Source organism: Macaca mulatta, chromosome 2 (genome assembly GCF_049350105.2).
Source record: "Macaca mulatta isolate MMU2019108-1 chromosome 2, T2T-MMU8v2.0, whole genome shotgun sequence".
In the NCBI taxonomy this organism is placed as follows: domain Eukaryota; kingdom Metazoa; phylum Chordata; class Mammalia; order Primates; family Cercopithecidae; genus Macaca; species Macaca mulatta.
Window position 1 is genome coordinate 152,606,330 of NC_133407.1, and position 19,023 is coordinate 152,625,352.

General features: G+C 48.9%; 1 long non-coding RNA gene across 2 annotated transcripts in view; it reads right to left on the minus strand.

Moving 5' to 3' along the window:
* Positions 1 to 19,023, minus strand: part of LOC144339311 (uncharacterized) — a 61,456-nt gene that overhangs the window by 25,661 nt on the left and 16,772 nt on the right. The window contains exon 3 of one of the 2 annotated variants that reach the window (XR_013414217.1): positions 2,948 to 5,138. The exons of the other annotated variant lie outside the window; for it this stretch is intronic. This is a non-coding gene — a long non-coding RNA (uncharacterized LOC144339311). Of the gene's footprint in view, positions 1 to 2,947; positions 5,139 to 19,023 lie in introns of those variants that run through there. 2 annotated transcript variants of the gene reach the window in all.

Consider the following 19,023-nt stretch of genomic DNA (forward strand, 5'->3'; position numbering starts at 1 on the left):
GAAATCACCAACTGTTTTCTACAATGGCTGAACTAATTTATATTCCCACCAGCAGTGTACAAGTGTTCCCTTTTTTCTGCAACCTTGCCAGCATCTGTTATTTTTTTTGAAAAAGGTAATGTTTTGAAATGTTCTTTGTTGGTATATAAAATACAATTGCCTTTTTCATATTGATCTTATAGTTAGCAATCTTGCTAAGCCTTTGCATTATGTTTAGTAATTTGTCTACAGACTCTTTGAGTTCCCAAGAATCAAGGATTAGGATTAATCAGATTCTGTGTATTTGAGGACAGGACAAAGGGAAAGAACCAAACTGATATCAATTTAAGTAAAATATTATTTGTTTCCTGATGGCATCACACTGAACTTAAACACAGTGAGCCATGCAATAGCATGGTCTATGCTATTAAAATCTTCATCTCTATTGGTTCTTTTACTGATCATGGGCTTGGATGTAATTCAAGAGGTGCAGAAGCTTATCTTCATCATGGGTGGAAGCAGAGTCTACAGAGGGCAGAACAGGAAGAGCAGTACTGGCCCTGCATTTCTCCTAGTAAAAGTTGAGGGGGGGGCAGTTAATGGAGTTGGACAGGAAGTGTCATGGCACCATGCAATGGAGGATTCGTTTTGTGTTTGCACTCAAGCAGGAAGAGACTACTCCTCAAAGCCACTGAAGAAACCTATTTTCTGGTACAGAGATTTTGGGAGGCACAGTCCACAGGCATGGGTGAGTCTGAGTGAGAATACAGAAGACATAATCCTCCAATCACCAAGCCAAGACCTAGAGCACCCTGAATTTGGAATTAGGGCCTGAAGTGAGGAAGTAGGTAGGGCTATTGCCTTGCATAACTCAATCCAGATACACAATCCACATTGCATTCTAGAATTACTATTTACTGGGCACTTACTCTGGCCCAACCCTGTTCCAAGGCTTTTACTCCAAGGGCTGATCTCATCCTGCCCACATCCTTACTATTCTATTCTATTATCCCTGTTTGTGTGATGAGGACACTGAAGCTTGGAGGAATAAAAGGGCAGGTTTAAAGTCATCATCTAGTAAGCAGCAGAGCAGGGGCAGATTCTAGAACCCTGGCTCTCAATGGCTGTTCTATATGACTTGCCAGCCAGGAACAGAGAATATGAAACAGAGAAAGCCCCAGGGAGAAAGAAAAAGAGGGGCTCTGTCCAGATTTCCACTGAATTTCCAGGTCTTAGCTCCTTTCACTTCTCAACCATTCTAATAAATCACTTTAAATTACTTTTTCTTTTTTGAGACAAGGTCTTGCTCTGTCACCCAGGCTGGAGTGCAGTGGGGTGATGACAGCTCACCTCAGTCTCGAACTCATGGGCTGCTCAAGTGATTCTTCCACATTAGCCTCTCAAGTAGCTAGGACTACAGACATGCAACACCATGCCTGGCTAATTTTTTAATGTTTATTTTTGTAGCGATGGGGATCTCACTATGTTGCCCAGGCTGCTCTCAAGTCCTTTCTTGTCCATCCCTCTTTATGATGCTGTTTCCTCCATCTGAAAAGTCTTGCCACATTTCTCTTGCTGAAAAACCTATTTCAAAATCTGGTGTACCATGGAACAGAATACAGAGCTCAGAATTAATGCTGCACACCTATAACCACTTTATCTTCGACAAAGGTGGCAAAACCAAGCAATGGAGGAAAGGACTCCCTATTCAATAAATTGTGCTGGGAGAACTGGTTAGCTACATGCAGAAGATTGAAACTGGACCTCTTCCTTACACCATATACAAAAATCAACTCAAGATGGATTAAAGACTAAATGTAAAACTGAAAACCACAAAAACCCTGGAATATAACCTAGGAAATACCACTCTAGACATAGGCCATAGCAAAGATTTCATGACAAAGATGCCAAAAGCAATTGCAACAAAAACAAAAGTGGACAATTGGGACCTAATTAAACTGAAGAGCTTCTGCACAGCAAAAGTAATTATCAACAGAGTAAATAGACAACTTACAGAATAGGAGGAAATATTTGCAAATTATGCATCCAACAGAGGTCTAATACCAAGAACCTATAAGAAACTTAAACAAATTAACAAGAAAATAATGAACAACCCCATTAAAAAGTGGGCAAAGGATATGAACTTTTCAAAAGAAGATCTATATGCAGCCAACAAGCATATGAAAAAAATGCTCAACATCACTAATCATCAGAGAAATGCAAATCATAATCACAATAAGATTCCATCTCACACCAGTCAGAATGACTATCATCAAAAAGCCAAAAAATAACAAATGCTGGTGAGGTTGCAGAGAAAAGAGAATGTTTATATATTGCTGGTGGAAATGTAAATTAGTTCAGCTGTTGTGGAAAGTGGTGTGATGATTTCTCAAAGAACTCAAAACAGAATTACCATTCACTGGGTATATATCCAAAAGAATAGAAATCATTCTACCATAAAGACACGTGCACTTGTGTGTTCATCACAGCACTATTCACAAGAGTAAAGACATGGAATCAGCCTAAATGCTCATCAACAGATAAAGAAAATGTGGTTCATATACATCATGGAATTGTACACAGTCATAAAAAGGAATGAGATTATGTCCTTTGAAGCAATATGGATGGAGCTGGAGGCCATCATCCTAAACAAACTAACACAAGAACAGAAAACCAAATACCAATTGTTCTCACTTATAAGTGGGAGCTAAATGTTAAGTACAGATAGACACAAAAAAGGGAACAATAGATACTGGGGCCTATATGAAGGTGGAAGGTGGGAGGAGGGAGAGGATAAAAAAAAAAACTGTCTATTGAGTACTATGCTTATTACCTCAGTGATGATATAATTTGTACCTAAAACCACCACAACACATGATACCTGTATAACAAACCTGCACATGTATCCCTGAACCTAAAATAAAAGTTAAAAAAAGTCTGGTGTATTCCATTGAGTCTAAAACATCACTGATTGTAAGATGCACCTTTATTATACACACATCTGAGGAGAAAACATTCTGCCACTTAAACTTTGATGCAATGATTTCTTTTGAAAGCATTGGCATAATGCTTATCTTAAAAATTCACTTGGAATTTTTATTTCGTTAAAGAGTTCTTCTAGACATAGATTTTTTCATTCATCCCTCTGGTGCATAAAAAGAAAGAGCGTAATACATTGGTTAGGTTAGTCGTAAAGCTTTTTTACACTGAGAGTCTGAGTGTTTTGAATAATTTTTGACTCAGTCGTTGATGTCTGGTTTTCTATATAGTATTGTCCTCTGTGTCATCAAGGTCATTGATGCTGCAGCATTTCTAAAAACTTCTGACACCTATTCTGCAAGTTCCCATGCTGGCGTTTTCTTGCTTGGCATGTGGTGGTCAACCAACTCACATGGGTCAGTAACAGAAGGTGACAGAGCTTTTGTCTACTTGTGGAGATCTTCCCTGTTGGGATCTGGTAAAGTACTTGGTGGTCACTCTTCAAGAAAATATGATGATTCCTCCTATGGTAAACATTTGCTTCACTAATGTTGCCTTTATACTCTATTTCCAGAGGCAGCGACAACCACACTCCACATCTACCTGGTGATGAGGATGGTGAACTGCTGCGGTTCCTTCTCAGAGATGTTAGAGAAAACCAGGTGCATGGCAGAATTAACAAAATACACTGTCAGATGCTGCCTGCTGCCAGGAGGTGCCTGTGCTGGCTGGCATTCTGTTGTCTTGTGGCTATGTGTTTACCTGATGAGCCCTCTGAAGATGGTGAGCTCCTGTGAGCAGGTGATATATATAGCCCATTTCTCTTGGTACCCCCAGGGCCTGGCCCACGGAAATGTTTTGGGGCAAATAGATGAATTGAGTTAGACACACAGTAGCTGAGGGCAGAGATGGTGTAGAAAGATTCCAGAAAACACTGCAAAACAGATGGAAGAACTCAAATCACAGAAGTCTGGGGCCAGGTTGTGTAGGGTCAATATGCCTACTTTGCCTGAGATAGACTCTGAAAGTGTCACAGCTTTCCAGCACAGAAAACAGTTGGTAACGATATAAAGGCAGACCTGAGAGGCTCTTAAGAGATCTTGTCCAACCCTCACCAGATAGTTTATGGAGGATCCAAGATTCAAACCTAAGTGGGTCTGGCTCCGACCATGGTGCCACTGTTCGCCACCTCTGGCCAGGCAGGGCTGCCTTGGGTAGCACCCAGCTCCCTGACACTTGAGGTTTACAGGTAGTGGCAGGAAACTTGGAAACTAGACCCAGTTCCACCTTTGGCAGTAGACAAAGGAGACTATGAGATGTCCAGCATTTGGAAGTCTTATCAAATATGTTTAGCCCAGCTTGAATGTTTTATGGATGAGAAAATGGGCTCAAATATCACCTCCTTTAGGAAGCCTCTCCTTCCTCTTCCAAACACCCGTCAGTGCCCCAGGCCATTTGCCACTTGGTTGGTGGTTTGTCTGTTCCTCTGCCATAGTGTACCAGCCATTCATGTCTGAATTTCTCTCCTTGACTACATAATAAGCTTCAGTAAAGACCCCATCTCCTTCGAGTGGCTGCATGATCTGGTGGAAGTAGGGTTGACTTTGAACCACTTATACAGCTGTGTAATATTGGGAAAGTTACCCATAATATCCATGCCTCAGTTTCTCTCATCTGTAAAATGGGGATGATAATAATAGTACATACCCTCATCTGTAGTTGAGTGGACTAAATGAGATTAATAATGAGAAAATGTCCCAAAGAGTGCAGGCATTACAAAGTGAGTTCTCAGTAAATGTGAGGTTTGAGTCATCATCACCATCATCATCATCACTATCATCATCTAGGCTTTCTTCATAGTGTGAAGCAGGTGTTTGTCTCTGCAGCACCCGTTACTCCTTCTCTGGCACATGCCCCATCTTCTTTTGCGAATTCACTCCTCTCCATACAATGGCTAGCCCCCAAGGTCCTGGTGGCTTCCACCCTAGCTCAGTGGCTCTGGCCCCATACAATGTGTGCATCACGTCCTCAGACACAGTGATTGGTTCAAGGATTATCACATAACTGAGGGCGAGCCACTCAGAAATTACAACAATTCCAGGTCTTTGTGCTGTCTTTGCCTCCAGGGACTTTGAGCTGGGAAGATGTAGTGTTGACACCTCGATAGTCCTCCTTTCACCCTAAAAGAGGAGCCTAGCTGAGAATGGAGCCAGTGCAGAAGGTGTAGACCCCATAGAGGGAGTAAGAGACATCAGTACCAGTGACATAATTTGACCCTGAAGGCAGATCTATACCTTTTAAATTATGTGAGCAAAAGAATAATAAAATAAAATAATTAAAAATTATTAAAAATCCCTTCTAGATTAGGTTAGGTTTTCTGTCATATGCAACTAAAAGGGTCCTACACAATAGTTACTCCAAGTCTGTATGACAGACAAATTTACATACATTTCTAATTGAATTTTTGAAAGAACTTATGCACATATTTAAAATACAGTGCAGTCAGTGTGGAGATCACAAGATACTTGGCCTTTGACTGGCTTATACATACAAATGCCTCGCTCTGTGCCTGCCTGGAAACCCGGTCGCCTGCTTCTCTCCACATCCTCCACAGGGTCTGAGCCACAACCAAGCTGTCTTGTGCTAACACAGCTACCCTGTGGCCAAGGGCTGACTCAATGTCCTTCCCACACCTTTCTTCACCGTGTCCCAGGAGGAAACTATCATCATCTGTAACCTTGTGGATCTTTTTACATATATAGTCATCTCAGCTCAATTCAGGCAATTTGGTAAGTTGTGGTTTGTTTTAGGAGCCCCCTTCATCTTTTCCCATCCCCACCTTTGCCCCTACTTGTTCTCTAGACAGTGTCACTTTTAGCCACCTTCTGGGCTAGGCTCCCATGGCTTAGAGCTCAAACTGCTGTCTCCCCTTTCAAACAAGTATATTGTAACGGTTCCTTTTCTCTCCAGAAATCAAATTCATGCATAATATTATCTACTTGCAACCCATAATTTAAACAAATCAACATAATTCCCCAGTTGTCATATTAGAGTGAAATAATAAGAAAAATAACTTGTGAGAAAATAACATATATTTCATTACATAAATGCTTGAGTAAGACTACCCCAAAAGGGAGGATAAAGTTGTCGAATGATTGCACCTATTTAATAATGAATACATGTAGATTTAAGAGAAGTAAGACACTCTAACTGAACAATGTGACACTCTGAAATAAAAGGCTAAAAATACACATTTATACATATGCATAGAATTCACTATGAATACAAAACTGCAAACACAGACAGACACAGGGGTGGTTCATAGGTTGCTGGGGCTGCAGGTGATTTTCTGAAAGAGTGAACCATTCTTGGAAAAGTCCTAGGAATAGAAAGCATAGCTATCCTTGGATACCTGGTATCATACCTGGTAAGTTCATGTGCATTAAAAAACCTTGCAAATAATAAAGCCACTCTGTTTAAATGGAAAATTGAGTGAAACTCTGGACACTGGTCATCATAGGTCCAATGTCCAGCATCTCAGGATGTTCTCTGCAAAACGGGAGTAGCTCCACCTGCCAACCACTGGTCGACATAAACACCCCATAATTGTCCACATGCCCCTGGGGTGATACAACTGCCTTTGAAAAGCTCTAGTCTAGAAAAGAGTCTGCCAGCTGCAGGAGCCAGGGTGGACTCTGTGTAGCCATGGGCGAACTGCTCCCTGAGCCTTGGTTTTCTACTCTGTAAAGTGGGACATTTTAATGTCAGGTAAGATGGTGCATTCACACGAGGCAGGCACTCAGCAGACAGTTCTGTCGTCTCTTCTGTGGTCCTCAGTCAGGACCTCCATTCCCTGCTCTTCCTTGCACTCCAGGATGCTGGGCATCAGGCCCTTCTAGCCCTGCCTGCTTTAGCAGCCTCCATGGGTTGCCTCACATTGCATCTAAGCTCCCTCATCCCCTGAAGGCCAGTGCCATCATCCAGAAGCCTGAAGTGAACTCTAACAGTCTCTAGCTGTCTCCCTCCAACATTGCCCAGACACCTGCTGTGTATCCCAAAAGCCCTATGAATACCTGGAGGATGAGGAACTGAGCAGGGCCCTGAGGGTGAAGAGGGCTTAGATGTGGAGCTGTGAGAAGGACATTCTAGGTAGAAGTGTTGGAGCCAACATCTGGAGAGGCTGGAACATGGAAGGGAATGGAAAATCACTCTGCTTACTACCTGCCTGTTTCAGGTGATAACCACTCTGATCTGCACTCTTGCAACAAGGCCTGCTGGCCCCAGCTGTACCCCTCCAGTCCAGCCCTGACACCTTCTGCCAAGAGGAAATAGTCCCCAAATTCACGGTTAACCTTGTTTGTCTAGCCCCTGCTCAATCAAACCCTTAGTTGCTCCCATCTCTCGTTGGACACTCAGGTCCTTGGTGACTTGGACCCACTGATTGTTCCAGATTCTACCCCATTACTTCCTGCCCTCACCTGCTAGTTTATTCATTTCTTCATTCGACAAATATTTCCTGAGCACCTACTGTGTGCCAGACCCTGCTCTAGAGGCCAGGTAGAGAGTGAGTCTGAACGGAGAGATTCCCCGTCTCATGAAATTGATACTCCAGTTGGGAGACAGAAGATAAAGCAAACAGAAAAATAGAAGATGATGTGGAGTTAAGAGCAGAAAAGAAAAATACAGCAGGATCAGAGAGCAGAATGTGAGAAAAGAGGTTTTAAAAATGTATATTTTAAAATGTAAGGGTTGATCAGAAACTATTTTGTTTTTGCTGGTTTAAAGAATCCAGATTGGCCAGTTGCGGTGGCTCATGCCTGTAATCCCCGCACTTTGGGAGGCTGAGACGGGCAGATCACCTGAGGTCAGGAGTTCAAGACCAGCCTGGCCAACATGGTGGTGAAACCCCATCTCTACTAAAAACACAGAATTAGCTGGGCGTGGTGGCAGCTGCCTGTAATCCCAGCTACTCGGGAGGCTGAGTCAGGAGAATTGCTTGAACCTGGGAGGTGAAAGTTGAAGTGAACCAAGATCATGCCATTGCACTCCAGCATGGGCAACAAGAATGAAACTCCATCTCAAAAAAAAAAAAAAAAAAAAAGAATCCAGATTTTGTTGCTGTGACTGTTTGGTGGCTAATTCTGAGAATACATTCTCATTGGATTTGGCTGATTTTGGCAGGCCCACTCTCCTTTGCCAGGGATGGGCCCAGGGATGGTCATGAAACTCCACTTTGGCCATTAGGGCTTAAGGGAAAGACCTCCAGGGGCTCCTGGGAATGATTTTCTTAGAAGGGTACATGTGTGGAGAAAGCCCTTTTTTCTCTCCTTACTTTTTGCTTTGAGCTGCTATTATGAAATGATGTTTGGAGCTATAGCAGCTATCTTGTGACCATGAGGTCTTGTGATATCATGGCATACACGAGTAGCAGAGTGTGGAATTGGAAAGACTTATGTCCTCAGGGACAACACTGAACCCCTGGACAAGCCCAGGGGCCTTATCTTGGAACTTCTTATTCAGTCAACAGTAATGTTTTAGACAAAACTTCCCAACCAGCGGGTGACAAACAGCTTCTAGTGTACAGACAGTCCTCAACTTATGATGGTTGAACTTAGGACTTTTCAACTTTCCAATGGTGCTACTGAACACGCATTCAGTAGAAACCAAACTTTGAATAACCATACGACCATTCTGCTTTTTACTTTCAGTACAGTATTCAGTACATCCCGTGAGATATTCCACACTCTATGATGAAATAGGCTTTGTGTTAGACACTTGTGCCAACTGCAGCTAACGAAAGTGTTCTGAGTGCATGTAAGGGAGGCTCGCTAAGCTATCATGTTTGGTAGGTGAGGTATATTTTTGATTTGTGCTGGGTTTATTGTAAGCCATGGAGCATCCGTACTGAGTTGACTCCAGGTAGCTGGAGGGGGCCGAGTGGCCTCAGTGCCTTCGGTTTCCCACCAATAATGAGAAGAACCAATGCATGCCATCATCTCTCTGCACACCACGGTAGGACGGGGCGAAAACTGGGAAGCACTGCTTGAAGGCCCAAGAGTTGCATGCGCCGCCATGGACAACCCCTCCCCATCTTCACTCCCTCCACTCCTCCTACTCCCCAGACACTTCAGACCCTATCTAACTCCATGATTTCCCACTTGCTGTCTTCTCTGCCTAAATGCCCTCCCTATCTGCTCATATCTTCCTGGCAAACTCCTACTTACCCCTCAAAGCCCAGGTGTTGCCTCTTCTGTGAAACTCCTCTGAGCCTCCAAGCCTCTGAGCCTCCAAGCCTGAGCATCTGCTCCATCTCTCATCTGTGCTTCCTTCTGCCCCACTGCTCATTGCCATTGACTGATGGTCTCTCCTGCTATAGACTGGGACCTCCCCAGAGCTAGAGACTGGGTTTCATTGGTGTTTGTACTCCCTGTTCCTCATGCAAGGCCTGGAGGGCTCAGACCAGGGGCTAACCATTTTGTTGGTTAGTTAAATGAGCAAGGTAAGTGAGCGAATGAATGAATGAATGTTTTCAGCTGCCAGACCTAGGGCAGAGGCCAGGATGGTCTCTCCCCTGAGCAGGGCACAGTCCAGAGGTGGTGTTGGCACAATGGATGTTCCAGTGGTGGAGGCGACTCTGCAAAGGTGGGCCAGGCACCTGCTACCAGTGAGCAGGTGGAGGCCTGCCTGCGCCCAGCCCTCCTGCCTCCTCTAATCCTGCTTCTCCCCCTGTACCTCGGGCTGCCTTCTGGGGGCCAGTTCCACCCTCATTCCTGCCCTAGGCTTCTGCCAGCTGAATTATCCTCTCCCCATCTCCTTCCCTCAGATGCGCTTGGGGGCTGGGGTGATGGCCCTTGCTGCTCTGGGGAAAATTAATTAGCCTGGGTTCTGCAAGTCACTTTGAAGACAAAAAAAAAAAAAAAAAAAGAAAGGAAAGGAAAGGAAAGGAAAGGAAAGGAAATACTCCTCGCACGGGCTGACTATTACCATGAGGCTCATTGCTCCCCTATGCTAGGGCAGGGTACGCACCCATCATTCCACTCTATACCTGTTTTTCTAGAAAATCCGTCTTCTGAATCTCAGCTCTCTGGTACATGGTGAAAGGAGGCACAGGGAAAGCTGCATTGGTGTCCTCTCTGGGCGGGCCCCACCCGTGGAAACTGATTCCCAGTGGCTGCTGGGATCTGGAGCTTCAGAGCTGGGTTAGAATTCCCAGCCTCCTGACCCCTGCTTGGGGGCTGGCCTCTCTAAGCCTCAGTGTCTCAGCAAAATGACGACCTCAGCACTTCTGGCATACAACAGGTGCTCAATAAACGGAGCTCCCAGCCTCCTGTCACTGTCTTGGGATGGAGCCGACAGCATCCACACAGCCCCAGGTCAAGGCTGAGCCTGCTGTCGGGGCCTGGTTTCCTGGCTGCCTCCCTAGGGACCACCCAGCCAGCCTGCCTGCTGCAAGGCAAACTCCAGCTCAGAACCGCAGAGCAGCTGACAGCCCTGGGCATGAGGATGCCAGCCTCCTCCCCACAGCTGGGAAGTCCTCGTCAGGCCACGCTGGGCCAGGACAGGCCGCAGGGTGGACCCTTGGCATTAACACCCCCAGACTGGAGTTGTCTCCTTGACATACCCTGGAATGCTCCCCCTGCCCTTTCCCAAGGTGGAAACTGAGGCTTGGAGGGGTCTGGCCTCTGGTTAACAGGTACCCAGCCAGGCTTCTGGGCTTCCCAACCCAGCTGGGCTGGGGGAGGGGGTGGCTGACAGGCAGGCAGGTGAGGTTTGGCAGAGGGAAGGTCTGGGAGCTATTTAGGGCTTCAAAAGTTTGGCATGGGGAGCTGGAGGTGAGCGACGCTTCCTTCTTGGGACCCTCCTGCTTTCTGGTCTTGGCAAACCTGCCAGGCACAGGTGGGCCTCAGAACCAGCCCGTTTATGGCTCCAGGTGAGAGCTCATGGGGCCCCCCACTGAGGAGTGGGGGAGGAAGGCCGGGCCGTGGGCTCCAGATGAAAGGCCAGAGGCACCCCGCTATCTCCGCTGCTCCTCACCTGGGGTTCCTGGTCGGCTCCATCACCTGGAAAACCAGAGGGCTTCTCTTTGCTCTACCCCTACCCCCACCCGGGCCCCACCCTCTCCAGCTGAGTCCCCTTTGCCTTGGAAGATGCATTACCAGTGCCCGATAGGTGCCAGGCCTGCAGAGGGCGCTGCAAGGGACCCTTGACAGAAGGACCGGGTTGGTGGGCTTCATCTAGAGCAGGCCCTTCACCCCTCCAAGCCTCAGTTTTCTCTTCTGTAAGGTGGAGATAAGAGTTGCCTCCCTCACAGGGTTCTTGGGGAGATCAGAGAGATAAAGAAATAGCTGAGTGGAGTTGTGACCCTATCTTCAGAGGACCCCCAGGTGTTGGTTCCTAGCAGCCATGGGCTTGCCTTGTGCAAGGCACCTCAGATAAAGAGGGGAGGGGGCCTTAGGCTCTGTCTCCCGAGGGAAGGCAATACGGCTGCTTACTCCTTTGTCTGACAAATAACGCTCGGCACCTACCTGGTGATAGACCCAGTCTGAGCTGGTCTTTGCCTTAGAGAAACTCTCAAAGTGATACAGGAGATTAAAACATGCTGATGCTATGGGGAGGGAATAACAGTGACCAGCATTTATTAAGCACTTACTGTATGCCAGGCCCTGTTTCCAATGCTTTTCAAGTTTTAACTCATCTAAGGCTCTCAGCCAACCACAAGGTTGGTATTTTCACAGGCTGAGGACACAACACGCAGTTAGGAAGTGGCAGACCTAGGATTTGAATCCGGGCTGTTGGGCCTGAGAGCCCCTTTCAGAGAAGGCTGAGGATTTCTAAACTAAAGAATTGTGGCTGCAATGCCATAAAGGAGAATGGAAGAGGAACCTGGGAGGGGCCTCGCTGTTCCTTCTAGACCACCACCCTCTCCTGCTCACATGCCTTCAGTGACTTCCCAGTGCCTACAGGACCAGTGCAGGGCCCGGGGCTCCTGACCCCCATGCCCTCCGCTGGCCTCACCCTTCACCTCTGGCTGCGCCCTTGCCTCCCTCACAGGGCTGTCCTGCCTTTTCTCCCTTTCTGCAGGCCCAGCTCTGGCGTCCGATCCCAATCTCCCAGCTCCCCGTGTTAGGGTCAGTCTGAGCAGTGGCACCATCTGGTGAGTTTCTGGTCCTGCCAGCCAGACACACTCACGCCGGGAGGTTCAAGAGGTGCTAGTTTTTAAAACTGGGATTGTTTCATCACGTTTTGTTGTCTTTCTTGGTTAAACCCTTGAGTATATAGTAGATATGTATGCATAGCAGAAAACCTGGAAAACAGGGTAGTAAAAGACCAGCAAAGACTCAGAATCCTGCAGCCCTCCCCAAGAGGTAGCTGCTATTAAAAGATGGGATCTGGCCAGCGCACCTTTTCTTTTCTGTTTTTCTAGAAATGCATATTTTTTAAAGTGTTTATTTAAATTTCTGCAGGCACTGGGAAGTCTACCTTTTCCTTTCCTATTTCACGGTTTGTTCCTCAGGTGATCAGTGAGTCCTTCTTGCTTCTAGCCTAAAAACCTCGTATGGGGTTTTCCCTCCAGAGTGGGGAAGCCCTGAGAAGACGCCATTCTGGGTTGCAGGGGTGGGCAAGAAGAGAGTCTTCCCTGACATGCGGTCACAGAGACCAGGGGTTCTGAGTATCCCATGAAATAAGGACTAGGGGGTTGCTAAGTGACCTCTACAACCCGGAAGTCCCATTCCACAGGGCAGGTGCCTCTGTCTGTCCCGTCCATTCTTTAATCCCCATAGCTGCAGGAGTGTGGGCTAGGAACAGGCACTCACTAAGTGTTTATTGAATGAATGAGGCCGTCCGTTCTGTACAGAGCAGAGCGTACCAGAGGGGAGAAGGCCTTGCCCGTGGCCCTATGCTCAGGAGTCAGGATTCAGAGGCTGGGTTCTCCTCGCACGCTGGGGTGGGGGTGGGGAGCCCTGAGGCCGGGATAGGGTGCTGCAGCTTCCTGGTGGGGTCAGAGGCCCTGCCCAGCCCCCGCCCACCATAGGGCAGAGGAAGTGGAGGCTGCATGTCAGAATGCCTGAGGACAGCCTGGCTGCAGAGTCATTTATCACCCGCAGCAATTCCAGGAATGTGGAAATAGGCCAAAGTCAGAAGTGCTTGGAGGGTGGGAGGCCAAGGGATCCCCCCACCCCTTTTTTTCAAGAAGTAGAGAAGCCTAGAGCCTTGACACCTGGGACGTGTGTTACCTGAAGAATCACACTCATGGAGCATGGGTTAACTTTTGCTTTTAGAGGATGCCCACCATGTGCCTGGCACTGTGCGTTGTACTTCACACCTGGCCATCTGGGGCTAGAGCTTGTGCAGTGATGCCCTGTGCTTTCCTCAAACCCGAGCCAGGCTGGGGCCAAGCTGTCTGCCTAACACCCTGCGTAGCTCCCACCTGCTGAGAGGAAAAGTGGAATTCTCACAGAGGCCACAGCCCTGACTGAGCCAGGTCTCCTCCAGTCTCCCTCTTGCTCACTCTGCTGGAGCTGCTGCCTGAGCCTGCCTCAGGGCCTTTGCCCCTGCTGCTTCTTCTGCCTGGGATAAGTCTTCCCTATTCAGCTGCTTGGTTTATTCTTTTGTCTCCAGGGCCCTGCTCAGAAATCACCTCCTCCCAGAGGCCTTCTCCAACAACCCTTGTATGAGAAACTCCCCTAGCTGCTCCCCAGTCCCCTAGACCCACACTGTCCAATACAGCAGCCACAGCAATGTGTAGTCTTGAAATGTGCCCGGTGACAATCCAGGTGTGCATAATGTCCAGTATGCACTGATTTCACAGACATGGCATGAAAAAAGCAAAATAACTTATTAATCATTTTTTACATTGATGGCATGTGGACATAATATTTGGACCTAGTAGGTTAAATCACCTATACTGTTAATATTAATTCCATTCGTTTCTTTTTGCTTTTGTCCAAGCAGCTATGAGAAAGTGTAGAATTACACAGGTGGCTCACACATCAGGGCACCATCACCTGACCCGTTTTTCTTCCTGCCCCTCACCTGTCTGCCGCATCGTGGGTTTATTTGTTCATCTGTTTATTATCCACCCTCCCCAGGAAAACGCCAACTCTGTGAGGGCAGGGATTTGTGCCCGTTTTGTGGCTGCTGTACCCCGCACACAGATTATGAATGAATGAAGGGGTGCCCTGTGTCCGGCATTGTGCTCAAGCACTTAACCTTGAGGGAAGGCGGGGAGGAAGGGAGAGGTGAGCCCACAGTAGGTGGCCAGAGTACTGCAGGGAGATGAGACCTGGTTCTGGGTCCAGACGCTGCCTCTGCCTGTGGGCGGCAGGTGCCTCAGTTTCCCTGTCTGTCCTATGAGGGTCTTGCTTTCTGCCTAGAGGATCAAATGGCGGGTCCTCCATGAGGCTGTCTTGGGAGCTCCAGAAGGCAGGGGAGCTGGGGCCCGCCCTTTTGCTGACTCACACCAGAGCTGGACAGCGGATGAAAGGAATCGCCCCCAGAGTGAGCCCACTGTCTTCACCATTCCTATGGAGGTGGTGGGAATGCAGGAGCTGAGACTGGCTTGGGCAGGAAGTCTCCATGCCTCAGGGTGGGGGCGGGGCCAGAGGGACTTGGGGACACACAAGTGGACATGGCATGGTCCAGGTCCTTGAGAGGAATGTCAGATAGCTCCAGTGAAGTGAGGTGGATGATGGGAGGGTGTCAGAGGGGCGCTGCTGGCTTCCAGGGCAAGGGTGGCCGCTGCTGGGGTTGATGGAAGAAGGACTGATTCCCGGGGCAGAGGCGTTCCCAATGGTGAGAAGGCTGCATGGGCGTCTGCAGGGCAGGGCAGCCCAGGGGGAGAAGAGCCGGCCAAAGGTGTAGGGGTGTTTGGGGCAGCAAGGAGGCTGATGAGGCTGGGAGCTGGGGGCCCTGGGTAGTAGTAGAAGCTGGCAGGAGGGCTCGTCAGGGGCCTGGCTGCTCCCGAGTGGATGTGGCCTTCCATGGACTCTGTGGTCATGGCGGGCATGGTGGCTGCTGCTCCCAGTGTACTCAGAATGGGGCCACCTGGGATGATGAGGAGAACAAGGGAACCTGGGTATCCCTGCTGCAGGGGTGCTGGAAAGGCAGCCAGCCACCAATCCAGCTAAGATAGCCTCCCCCTGGAGGATGACCGGCCAGCCCCAGCTTGCACACTTCCTAGCATGAGGCAGTTGCTTCTTCACAGCAGCTCAGGATGAGGATAGCTGTTCTCCACAGGGCAAGTTGAGTTTGCCTTCCTGTGACCCCACCCCTTCCCAGGCCAGGGCTCTGTCCCTGGGGACAGAGATGTAAAACAGCCCTGCAGGGATTGAGGATCATGATGAATTCTCCAGCTGCTCCTTGAAGCCCATCTCCAGCCTGGTTCCTCCTCTGGTGACTCCCTGCCTGCCTCTGCTCTTCCTGCTGGGAGATGCAGAGGGGGAGGAAGCCCCGTTCTGCAGGACCGGGGGGTGGGTGCCCCCAGGTTACCTGTGACTTTGGGCATGTCATGGCCCTGCTCACAACCTCAGTTTCCTGCTCCGGGAGGTGGGTATGAATCACAGAGCTTCCCTCGCAGGGTGAGCATGAGGCCCTTGCAAATGGAGCCAGGCCTGGCCCCATGGGATTGCTGGGCGTGCTCCCTTGCTTTCTCGGGGAGCTGGGATCTGAGTGTGGGCTGCCAGGCAGGCGGGCAGGCGGGCAGGCCTGGCCCGTTACAGGGATTAATGGGTGTCTGGCTTTGGAATGATCACCCCCCATACATGGGAGGTAGGGTGGGGGGCAGCCAGGGAGCCAGGAGTGATTTCACACCTGCACATAATTACCAAAGGATCTGCCTCCTGGGAATTATTTTGATCTTAACATTTTATGTGGTTCCAAAAATTGGGAGAGGGTTGAGCAGGGCCTGGGACACAAGCAGCAGGGGTTGCTGGGGCACCAGGCGGTCACTGCCCCTCATGGCCACCTGTCCAGGCACCTGGCACTGGAGTTTGCCTTCCATCGGGAGAGGATGCCCAGCTGTTCTGGGGCCTGCAGACCATCTGCGAAAGGTGAGAGCCCGTCGAAGGCAATGGAGGCCCTGTGCTGCTGCGGCTGGGAGAGCGTGTGTGTGTGTGCAGTGTAGTGGCTGCACACTGTAGTGGCTGAGTGGGACTGGATGTGTGAGTGAGTTTAGATGGGACATATCTGAGCAGGTGGGTGTGCCTCTGAGTGTGCTAAGCGTGTGTGTCAGGGCAGTGTGTGCCTGCGCATCTGAGTGTGTCTTGGAGGAGGGCTGGGGTTGATCTTTAGTTGGGGGCGACCGTGGGTGTGCATGCACCACAGGGTGATGGTGTGTGTCTGTGCTGTGGAGCTGTCGGTGCATTTGGTTTGGGTGTGTGGCAGTGTTGGACTGAGTGTGTGGCTCAACTGGGCAGGTACTGGGAGAGGTGGGGAAGTTGTGTGTGGGGTGGGATGTGTATACTGTGGGTGCTTAGCGCCATAGGGAGGTGCTGAGTCAGTGGCAGTGAGGGGGAGAGCTGTGAGTGTGCAGGGGTGAAGGTGTGAGGGCTATTTGTGTATGACTGGGTGGGGATGAGTATGTATATTTGGTCTGAGCCCAGATAGGGTGTATGTGTGTGTGTGAGAGAGAGAGAGAGAGAAAGAAAGAGAGAAGGAGAGAGATGAATATGTGTGTGAGATGAGTGGGTGGGTGTATTTACAGTTAGGCAGTTTTATGGTTCCTACTTGGGTTGAGGGACCTGTGGCTGAGTGTCTGTGCGATTGCCTGGCTGGGGCTGACCACCAGTGGGTGTGGGATGGCCCAACCAGTGAGGTGCCTGTAAGTGTTTAGCAAGGGTGTGATCTGGGCTCATGGTGACCTATACCTCCCAGGCTCAAGTGATCCTTCTACCTCAGCCTCCCAAATAGCTGGTACCACGGGCATGCACCACCATGCCTGGCTAATTTTTGTATTTTTGTAGAGTTGGGCTTTTGCCATGTTGCCCAGGCTGTCTGGAACTCCTAGCCTGAAGTGATCCACCCATCTTGGCCTCCCAAAGTGTTGGGATTACAGGCGTGAGCCACCGGGCTTGGCCGGATTGTTATAAACTTAATGAGATGGTGGCTCAATCGTGGCAGCTGCTCCATGCTTGTTTGCTTGTTTTTAACCTAGAGCAAATCAGTACAGCCCCTTGCAGCTGGTGGCACCTGCTTTCTTTGCTTTCCTCATTCAAGGGGCCCTGGAAGCAGCTGGCTGCCATCTGGAGGGGCAGCAGCACCCCTGCCCTTCTTTCCCTCAGTGTTCTATCAATTCACCAGCCCTCCCTTGAAATCCAGAGCACCCAGCCGTCCTGCAAGCCACCATGCTGGTCCGCTTCATTGATGACATGCCATTTGGTCCTGGGAAATGAGAACCATGAACGTCTTAGACACCTTGGTCAGATCCATGCTGTGAGGAGACAGGAAAGAAGCCCTAGAAAAATTTAGGAACCTGCCACCTTGGTGAAACTTCTAGGGGTCCCATAAGTTGGGGCATGTCAGGGTATCCCCTCCTGGGTGAAGATGGCTAGATGGCTGCACGTCACTCCTCTTGCCACTAAAGAAGAAGCCATGCCTAGTGGGGCTTTGGATTGTGAGGACAATGTTGAGTGTGCGGCTCTCACCCAGATTGCTGCCAGTTTTGAAAGTGACCCCAAACAAGAAAAGGCTCTGCAATAGGTCCAAAAGGCCTTGTCACTTGGGCCATATGACCCAGCAGACCCAATGGTGTTTGGAGTGGCAGTGGCAGATAGTGAAGCTACATGGAACCTTTGGCAGCTCCTATAGGTGAGTTGCAGGGAGGACCCTTGGGGTATTGGAGCAGAGCCGTATGATCGTCTGCAGAGAATTATTTTCGTTTGGAGAAAGAGTTTCTGGTTTGTTATTGGTAGAGCTGGGAGAGACTGAATGCTTGATCATGGGCCATAAAGTTACCATACCACCAAGCTGCCTGTCATGGCTTAAGTGCTGTCTGGCTCACCAGGCATAGGGCTGGGTGAACTCAGAAGCATCCCATCTGCAGGTGGAAATGGCATATATAACACTGGGCTGGAACAGGTGCTAAAGGCACAAGTGAGTCGTATAAACAAGCAGCTCAGACTCCCGTGTCACCTGCTTCTCCTCTCCTCATACCTATGTTCTATGGGGAGATTGCTATGACTACTTAGTGGAGGAAGAAAACATTCACCCCAGTTTACAGATGACACTGCATGATGTGTTGACACCACTCCACCAACAGCGACAGCACTATAGCTCCACTCGGGGTGGCCCTGAAGGGCAGTGGTGAAGAGAAATCCTCTTTGTGGAAAGAACTTGAACAGTGTATCTGGATGGTCATTTTGCCTTCAGGGAGAGATAAGGGTATGGATCTATACAGGTTCATGGGCAATGGCTAATGATTTGGCTGGATGATCAGGAACATAGCAGGATGAAAGGAACACTACTGGAAAATGAATGACAAGGAAGCCTGGGATGAAGTATGTGGCTAGACCTTTGCAAATGAGCACACACTGTCAGGACATTGGTATCTCATCACTGTGCTCACCAAAGGGCAAGCTCAGCAGAGGAACCTTCCAGCAATCCGGTGGCAAGATGACCTGTTTTGAGGAGGTAAGTCAGCCTCTTTCCCCAGTCACATCTGTCATTGATTAATGGCTTTATGAACAAAGTGGCCATGGTGGCAGAAATTGAGGTTCTGCTTGAGCTCAGCAAAACATGGATTTCCACTTACTAAGGGTGATCTAGCTGTAGGTACTGCTGATATTCTATCCCGCCAACAGCAGACACCAGCACTGAGCTCCTCTATGCCCTTATTGGCATAACACCAGCCAGACACCTAGTGGCAGGTGGATGACATTGGACCACTTCCATCATGGAAGGGGAATGATTTGTCATCACTGGAATTGTCACTTTTTCTGGATATGTATTTGCCTTCCATCTGCACTGCTTCTTCCAAAGCCATCATCTGTGGTCTACAGAATGCTCAACCCATTGGCCACAGTGTTCTACACAGCATTGCATATGGCCAGGAAAACTCATTCTACAGCA